Genomic DNA, 10,729 nt, shown 5'->3' with positions numbered 1-10,729 from the left:
TTTATACATGAATAATCATATGGAATATTGAATACTCTTTCGAATAGTAGATCCTATATAAAATTTTGTGACTAAATTATGCATTCCAGAATCAATAGAGAGTAATGAGAGTAAAGAGTAAAAAGATAAAAATATATACATAATAATACCAATATAAATACTATGTTAATATATGCTGGGGCATGATCGTAAATTAATATTTGTGATTGTCCTTAGGCAATATATATATATATATATATATATATATATATTCATCTAAATACTAAATAAAATTTTTAAAAATGCGATAACCGCAGGTTGGAATCCTGCTGGGATATGGTCGAAAATTTGTGTTTGTGATTGTTTAAAATTTGAGAATGTTCTAGGTTCATGCTTGAGTGTGAGTTCTAGGTGAGAGTGTAAAATCCGACAAGGAAAATGATCCCAGTCACGCCAGTAGCTAGGCTGGGTAAGACCGGATATCTTCTGGGATGATTGCTAAAGTTGGTCACTTGCCAGTCGGTAGGCTTAATGCTGAGGACCGTGGTTCTAAGTCTACATTAAACTTTAGGCCCACTCCAGATAAACCCATAGTTGGTAAAATAAATATAAAAAAAATAAAAAAAACATTATTTAATCTGACAATTGACAATCTGACAATTTAACAAATTTGGAAAACTTGTCATTAAGCAATTATTATAATTTTAAATGGGAATATACTGGAAATTTTGTGTTATTCTAGAATAATTGATTGAAGACATATATTTTTTATATAAATCATATACCCTTCAGTCAATATTAATTAAAAAAATCAATATTTACAACATTTCATATGAATATACATGTAATTTGGTTTATGAAAACTTCTTCCCTAATTATATAATACATTGCAATTGCTTTAAATTTAACACAATAATAAGTATTAACACTTGAGTGTGGTATCTACAAAATACATTAAGAAATATAAGCCACTGTTTACTATAATTTCCGTATTTAGGAAATATGAAACAATAAAAACAGTTGAAATGAGAGCATTCAACATTTCTTCAAATAATTCCATTTAAACGTCTCTCTTTGGTGTTGTATTAGAAGCTCCTTGTCTTCCCAAAGTTGAAGGTGCGGATACATCTGTAACCTTATAATCTATATAGAAACACTTGGGCTTTCATTCAATTTTTAAAATATCACAATTTAGTTAGTTTTAAAATATATTATATTCGCACTTACCTTGAATTTTATTAGGTTGTGATGTGGAAAAAACTTTTGGTGATTCCCATATTGAACTTGGCGCCAAGCTTTTCATTTGGTAAAATATGTGAATAAAGACAGACTATAATTAAATGTCCATAGATCAGAATGAAAGACTTGCAACTTGAATTGAATTGCAACTTAGATTCTCTATAATTAGATAATAAGGTATTGCTATACGAAACCAATAAGCCTATTTAGTCATATTAAATCCAACTAGGAGATAGTATTAGCAATTCTAATATAGCCAAATAAAGTGTTTGTTTGTCATTGTCGATTCTCCATGCTATGTCTGTAATGAAGTGATGCAAGGTGATATAATTTCTAAATCCATAATGAGTGTAATTGAAAAATTTTGTGTTAAAGATAGTGTGATAGTGTACCCCAATATGCTCGTTAATCAGCTAAATGTGGGGTGTGATAGTGAAGTGCGTAGACTAAATCGTTTAACGTAATCCGATCTGATTATATGGCAGATAATATTTCAGAATAAGATTTATAATAAAACTAACTGACTAAGATAATATTTTACACAAAAGATCACTTAATCAAGTTAATTTCTTTATGTCTGAGGATATAATATAATCGTAAAAAATGCGTATGCCTACAGGGCAGATTGTTGAACCACTAAGAGTAGCGATTAAAAAAAATTAGTTTGAAGTAACAGGTCAATTGAGAAGTCCCCGGCCTGCCATAGTAAATCACATATTCTGGCAAAATTAGTTTTTTTATTCAACATAATTCCCTTTAAGGGTTATACACTAATTATGGCGACCCTCCATCTTTTCGATACCATTTTTGTAGTATGATTTGTTCTTTGCTTCAAAATAGGCCTCAGTTTCGGCGAATACCTCTTCATTCGACGAAAATGTCTTCCCAACGAGCATTCCTTTGAGATCTGAGAACAGGCAATAGACGCTGGTTGCCAGATCTGGAGAATACGATGGATGAGGAAGCAATTCGAAGCCCAATTCATGGATTTTTGCCATCGATTTCACTGATTTGTGACACGGTGCATTGCCTTGATGCACTTTCTTTTTCTTCAAATGCGGTCGTTTTTCGGCGATTACATCAAACCGTCTAATAACGCTATGTAATAGTCGCTGTTGATGGTCCTTCCTTTTCCAAGTTATTCAATGAAAATTATTCCATGCGCATCCCAAAATACAAACACCATAACCTTGCCAGCCGACTGTTGCGTTTTCCCACGCTTTGGAGCGGGTTCATCATATGCAGTCCAGTCGGATGTCCGATTGGACTTTGGCGTGAAATAATGGAGCCATGTTTCATCCATTGTCATATAACGATGCAAAAATTCGGGTTTCTTATGCTTAATCATCTTCAAACACTGCTCCAAATCATCAACTCGTTGTTGTTTTTGGTCAAAAGTGCGGCACTCACTTTGCATAGAGGTTTCTCATACCCAAATATTCGTGAATGTACACGTTCAGTTGATATCTTTAGAGTGTCTGTTATTTCATTCAATTACAATTTACGGTCATTCAAAATCATTTTGTGGATTTTTTTAATGTTTTCATCGGTAACAACCTCTTTTGGGTGTCCACTGCGTTCACTGTCTTCGGTGCTCATTTCATCACGTCTAAACTTAGCATACCAATCCTTGATGGTTGATTTTCCTGAGCAGAGGAAACTCGGCATCAAGCCAAGTTTTTGGTTTAACTGTATTTTTTGCCTTCAAAAAGCAATATTTTATCAACATGCGAAATTCCTTTTTATCCATTTTTTTCACAATAACAAAAGTTGCTTCACTCGAAATGCTATAATTCAGAAACTAATGCATTACTAATTAATTTATACACGCATCTTTTGAAGGTTAGGGTAACTAAAAATATATGGATTTACTTCTAGTAGCGCCACCTATGTGTCAGGCCGGGGACTCATAAGAGTTTTGTTATCGTTAACATACTTTTGATGCCTTAGCAATTATAGGATACTTAACCTCATTTACTAAGTGATCTGATTTATATAATACTATCCTCACAGTTACTATATTCTGACCCGACTACCATACTGTATTTTTGGACAATATGAGTCCACAATTATTAATTTTCTTGTCAACTTTTGATATTCTATATTACTATTTTATATCAGTATTATATTTAATTATCTTATAAATAGGTATGGTAATACGTTAAATTACGCACTTTTAATACAACTATAGTAAAGTATAGTAAATATTTTCCTAGTTCCTAATATAATTGAGGTGTTTTTTCCCAAAGAAATTAAGACCTACCGCATTCCAAATAGCTTTATTGAGATATATTATAATATATTATAATTAAATTAAAAAATTAATTAAATTTAACCTATATTAAGCAATATCGATTGTAAACTCTATGTGGCAAAGTAAACAAAAAACTTCACACTATCAAAAGTGATATTTGTTAAATTCAATACGCTATCATCCGTTAAAAATGAGTGTTATTCTATTTAAACTCATAATCTCACGGGACGTGACAGATGATCATTTATAGTTTGAAGAGTTATTTTTACAGAGATGTAATGCCGAGCAAATATAAATATGTTCCATCTGATATATACTACCGAAAAATAAGCAATATAAATTTTAAAATGTTAGGTATATGGAACAGTAATACATATTCCTAAAACACCATACGCTTCTTTTTTTTTCGACTGCAAGACTTCAAAAGTAAGCAATAATAACGTGAAAAAGGGTTTGGATAATAAATTAAGTTGTTAGATAAAAATTTCTTATGTAATATTTTTTAGATGTGCCTTTTAGATCTTCTTAGGTATGAATCCAGCAGTTTACAGACATCCAGATCTTCCAAAAATTCTCATGATCTAGCAATTGTTCATTACAGATAGAAATTCGATAACTGAAACGTAATAATTTGATGACATATTCGGAAAATTCATAATAATAGGGTGGATTGTTTTGTTTTCTTCGGTTAATTGATGTTGGTTGCTTTTGTCCATATAGTTTTCATAATCAGTGTCATTTTCTATTGACCACTTGTACATTTAATGAAACACAGTAATATATATAAACTGAAAATATCATTTTTCTTTAAAATTAAACATGTTACAATATTTTCATGTTACATAAGATACAATGTTAATAATATTTCAAAGTTATTTTATTATATGTGTTAAACAATTTTACTATAGTTTTTATAATCAGTGTTATCTTTTATTGACCACTTGTACATTTAATGAAACAGTAATATATAGACTAAATATATCTTTTTTTTTAAATTAAACATATTACAATATTTTCATGTCATATAAAATCAGTCTCATCTATTGACCACTTGTACATCTAATGAAACACAGTATTATATAAACTAAAAATATATTATTTCTTTAAAATGAAACATGTTACAATATTTTCATGTGTTAAATAATTTTAACGTAATTTTCATAATCAGTGTCATCTTCTATTGACCACTTGTACATCTAATGAGACACAGTAATATAAAAATTAAAAATATCAGTTTTTCGTTAAAATTAAACATATTGTAAAGCCGAAAGAAATATTATTTTACGATACGCTAATTGGAAGAAAGTATTATAAAACCAAGGTCAGTTTACATGTTGTCGTATAACCGTCAGTCTTAGGACCGGTACCATGTATGCGGAAGGTTCAAGAAAATGAGGAAACTAGGTCATTCAATGGGACTTTTACCCGAGAGTAGATCATTAATCTTGCATTTGTAATTGTTTTGATATAATTTTAATGACAAGTAATGATGGTTTTTTTTTGTTTGACTAAATAGGAATAAGATTCAAATTTGTCAACTGCGTGGCTACTACAATAATTGCTTTTCTGTCCAATTCAAACAAAAAAAGCAATTAAGATAGCGACAATTTAAACTAATACTTGAAACTCACAAAATGAAACAAAATATCTAGTAGGAAAATAAATTATATGTTAAAAATTGGACTAATTATTATGATGATGTATCGACTTTACAACCGAACGGGCCTATACAAGCTGATAGTTTACATTTTATTGGATTAATAACAGATGATATACAACTAGCGGCTAAAAAGTAATAAAAAATGACGAAACCTGCTAATAACCCAACAATTGAAAAGTCCCCGGCCTACCATAGTAAAATATATTTTTTGGCAATTTTTTTTTATTCAATATAATAACCTTCAACGGTGATACACTGATTATAGCGACCCTCCAACTTTTCGATACCATTTTTATAGTACAATTTGTCCTCTACTTCAAAATAGGCCTCAGCGATCACCTCTTCAGTCGACGAAAATGTCTTCCCAGCGGGTATCCTTTTGAGATATGAGAACAGGAAATAGACGCTGGGGGCAGATCTGGAGAAGAGGGTGAATGAAGTAGTAATTCGAAACCCAATTCATGGATTATTGCCATCGTTTTCACTGACTTCTGACACGGTGGTCTTGGTGAAGCAGCACTTTATTTTTCTTCAAATGCAGCCGTTTTCGGCTATTTCGTCCCTAAAACGATCCAATAACGCTATGTAATTGGTCTGTTGATGGTCCTTCCTTTTTTAAGGTAGTCAATGAAAATTATTCCATGAGCATCCCAAAATACAGATGCCATAACCTTGCCAGCCGATGGCTGCGTTTTCCCACGATTTGGAGCGGGTTCATCGTGTCCAGTCCACTCGGATAACTATCCATTGGACTTCGGAGTAAAATGATGGAGCCATGTTCATCCATTGTCACACATCGATCAAAAACTCGGGTTTATTACGCTTGATCATCTTCAAAAACTGCTCCGAATCATCAACCATCAATCATCGTTGTTTTTGGTCAAAAGTGAGCTCGCGCGGCACTCCCATTACACATTATTGAGTTTTCTCATACTCAAATATTCATGAATGATATGATGTACACGTTTGGTTGATATCGTTAGAATATCTGCTATTTCATTTAATTTCAATTTTGGGTCAATTTAAATTCATTTTGTGGATTTTTTAAAATGTTTTCGTCGGTAACAACCTCTTTTGGGCGTTCACTGCATTCACCGTCTTCGGTGCTCATTTCACCACGTCTAAACTTAGCATACCAATTCCTGATGGTTGATTTTCCTGGGACAGTGCCCGGAAACTCGGCATCAAGCCAAATTTTTGCTTCAACTGTATATTTTCCCTTCAAAATGCAGTTGATAAAATACAACATGCGAAATTCCCTTTTATTCATTTTTTTCATAATAACAAAAGTTGCTTCACTCAAAATGCCATAATTCACAAACTAATGATCCGACAGCTGTCAAATTTATACACGCATCTTTTGAGGGTTAGGGCTAACTAAAAAAACATATAGATTTTATTCTAGTTGCGCCATCTATGTGCCAGGAAGGGGAACTTTTAATTGAAGTGTTGCAACTTAATGATAAGTTTAATGACGCCTCCTTTACTTGATGATTTTATCAGATAATATTCAAATGGATTCCGAATAAATGCTGCTAATTAACCAAAACTTTAGATTACTAAAGTAGCTAAATATTTAGATTTGATTAAAGTTCGTTGAGATAGTTTAGTTCGAAAAATTTGTAAAACTGTTTGATATTTTCTAAAATATTATTTGATTATAATTAATACTTAATATTCTGACAATATCTAATAATCAAATTCAGTCTAAAATATATTTGAATTTGCTGCCCATCCAAATTTTAGGTCAGAAAACGGCTGTGACAGTTACAGATCTAAATCCTGCCAAGTTACAGGTGAAAATATGTAGTTTCAATGTTACAACTGTTAAAAAACTTAACAAAACTTTGAAATCTATGATTCTGACTTTTATCGACATAAAATAACGATGTTAAAGATTTTCATTTGGTATTATTACCTCAATTATTTTATTTGGTATTATTAAATAAAGTTATTCAGTGTATACAGATGCTAATCATGGAATTATTATCCTTTACTGCTGCTTTGATTTGAAGACATCTATTGCAGAAGCCTATCAAACTTTTCAATCAAATTATGCTATTGCTGCTCTATCATCTCCCAATTATCAGTTTTGTTTCAGTCATTTCAAAGTGGTAATTTTGATGGTAATGGTAATGGACGTAAGCTACAGTGCAAAATCTCAAACACCGACAGCTTAACCATATAACTACTACACGAATTGATTAAAATACCCTATATGATAATAAATCTAATAATAATTATCATCATATAACTATCATCCTAGTTATTCTAATAACTGAAATGGTAAGTCTACATAATTTCTGGAATATCCTCTAAATTCACCACTCTTTTGTCTGTAGAATTATTACCAAAAACCCTGATTCAGCATCCACATTAAGTAAAAAAGACTATAAAACTATAAGATATAATTAAATAAATATACACCCTTAATACTTAATACACGGTTTCTCACAGTGAATATAACTAAGGGGAATATTAAGAATATAATTAAATAATATTCACAAATTTAATCAACGGTGTGTACTATTTATTTTAACTGTGTTATTAGAATATTAACAATTGTTAATATCATAAGTATTAAATCCAAATTTAAATTAATAAAATAATATAATAGATCCATACTGTATTAACAAAGAATGTTGAGGAACAATAGCCATTATATGGTTATTTAGAAACAATATAAATTAATTAAGATATCGATTTTTATAAATCATCCTACAGGGTAGCGTACAAATGAAAATTATATAGCGTCTTCCGGTAATGGCCCATGCAGATAACCATTTGCGAACATGTTGTTTTGGTGGCATCTATTTAAAATATTGTCTACATCTATTTAAATAACCAATACATTATTTTTATATTTCAATTGCCGTTGTTTTCTTTTTTTATGCTACTTCCAACTTAGGTTTGAAAATATAATTAACAACAAACTAAAACGAAGAATAATATATATAATAGAAGAACAAAGTTTGGTTGTAGATCAATTCAACATGCACTGATTTACTTTCGTTGACTTTTATTCTTCATGTATAAGTCCACTTATTTTTCAATAATATCTGTGATTCTACTAAATATACGTCAACTGTTAAATCTTTGCTCATAAAACTAATCTGATGTGCAGGTATTAGATTTTTTCTATGATTGGTTTTAGCCTTTCTAACAGTATTTTTTCAAATACATTGGATATTACAATGTTCGGTACATGTTTTATGCAGACAGCTGCGTTAATAAAATTAGTAAGTTGGTGATAATTGCGTTTCGGTTAGATTTATTAATACTTGTCCGAATATCATATCATAGTCTGGTACTTTATTATTTGGATTGCACATTAGACGTAAATATTATAATGTTAATTAATTATATCTAGTTATTATTTTTGTTTAATTATCGCTTTATTTACCTTAAGTATTATTTTTAATAACAAATATATAGCTATTTATTAGGCTTTTTCTCTGTATTATTTGGCCTAGAATAATGAAGATAATTGAATATGATATATATACATAGATACATATATATATATATATATATATATATATATATATATATATATATATATATATATATATATATTTATCCCATTAGCTTCTTGGTCGTCAATTTAGTCTTAGTCTATTACCAATTTCAAAGAATAGTGTAACGTTCAAATAAAATATAAATGAGCAAGTATATCAAATACAAGATATAAAATATAAAACAAGCAACAAAAAATATTAAATATAATATAAATATAAATATATACACACACACACACACACATATATATATATATATATATATATATACATATATATATATATATATATATATATATATATATATATATATATATATATATATATATATATAAGCGAACAAACAAATTATATAAGGTACAGAATTATATATAGAAGCATAAACTAACAACAACATGTTGAAGGTGTATCTTGTCCTCCTGAATAATGAGCTTTGTGAACAGCACATGCACTACTAGATCAATATATGCCTAATGATTAACAACGATCTGCACTCATTGATAACATTTTTGTTCAATTATTTTATTTGGATCAGAGTTTTCTTCTATGTCAAAGCCAAACTGAACTAAAAGTCATAGTTGGTGCAGCAACATTGCAATGTTTCGACGTCACAAATGACGCATTACTAAAAAACTTTGAATAGACTGCACGTCAATTGTTGAACGTTTGCTCATAAAACTAATCTGATATGTAGGTATTAGATTTTTTCTATGATTGGTTTTAACCTTTCTAACAGTATTTTTTCAAATACATTGGATATTACAATGTTCGGTACATGTTTTATGCAGACAGCTGCGTTAATAAAATTAGTGAGTTAGTGATAATTGCCTTTTTGTTAGATTTATTAGCACTTGTCCGTATATCATATCATAGTCTGGTGCTTTATTTGGATTCCACATTAGATGTAAACATTATAATGTTAATTAGTTATATCTAGTTATTACTTTTATTTGATTATTGTTTTATTTATCTTAAATAATTTTTTCAATAACAAATAAATAGCTATTTATTATGCTTTTTCTCTGTATTATTCGACATAAAATAATGATGACAATAGAATATGATATATTTATTTATTAATTAATGACCCATCAACTTCTTGATCTATTACCAATTTTAAAAAATAGTATAATGTTCAAATAAAATATAAGTGTGTAAGTGTATCAAATACAAGATATAAAATATAAAAGCCAACAAATAAATCATATAAGGCAAAAAATAATATATAGAAGCATAAACTGACAACAACATGCTGATCATTACATATTTGGCTGATTTAAGTTCTTTAACTGTAGGTACTTTTCCATCTTTCCAAGTTTAATAGTCAGCTCTGCGAACGGTACATACACTATTGGATCAACACATGCCTAATGATCAATAACGATCTGTACTCATTGCATGTCTGTTGGAGTCCTCCTCTTCAGGAGAAATTAACGAGTCAACCTACAGTGGCCAATTGGAAGATGTTAAACATAGACAATTTGCGTCTGTTAATATTGGTAATATTAAGGCCCTGGTAGAACTCTTTATTCACCTGCCATGATTTATTGTTCTCTATTAGGTCCCACCCTAACCGACCCAGTTGCCTAAAGTACAGAGCCGAAAATAATTTCAAATATCAGTTCAAGAAAAAGAAGCTTACCGATAAGGATCCCACCCTTTTCCTTACCAGATAATCTACTCTCTCATTGCCTTCTATTCCAGTATGATAGGAAAGCAACATAAATGTAATGGTTTTTACCGCTATATCTCAGATCTGGACTTAAATGGTTGGACCGAAGTAATACTTTCCAGGGAGCTCATCGAGTGGGAACCAATCACTATGAGACTTTTTGTATATTCTGAACAAATCTTAAAGCTTTGTACATATGCCCGATGAAGAGAGTAGCTTGAATTGCTTTTCCAATAACGCTGATGTAGAAGCAGCATTCACATAATCATTGATCTTTGATACATCCGTCTAGATAAAAAACTCAGCAGGGTTTTCTATTTTGTATCACTCAATATTAATGCAGTTAAGGAGGACGACCATATTGTGAGAGCTATAAATTTTCTCGTGAAGATTCCTCATGGAGAGAT

This window comes from Rhynchophorus ferrugineus, unplaced genomic scaffold, assembly GCF_030347505.1.
Source record: "Rhynchophorus ferrugineus isolate W39M unplaced genomic scaffold, kcgeb_rfMv2 rfM2, whole genome shotgun sequence".
Taxonomy (NCBI): Eukaryota; Metazoa; Arthropoda; class Insecta; order Coleoptera; family Curculionidae; genus Rhynchophorus; species Rhynchophorus ferrugineus.
This window is presented reverse-complemented; position numbering follows the sequence as displayed.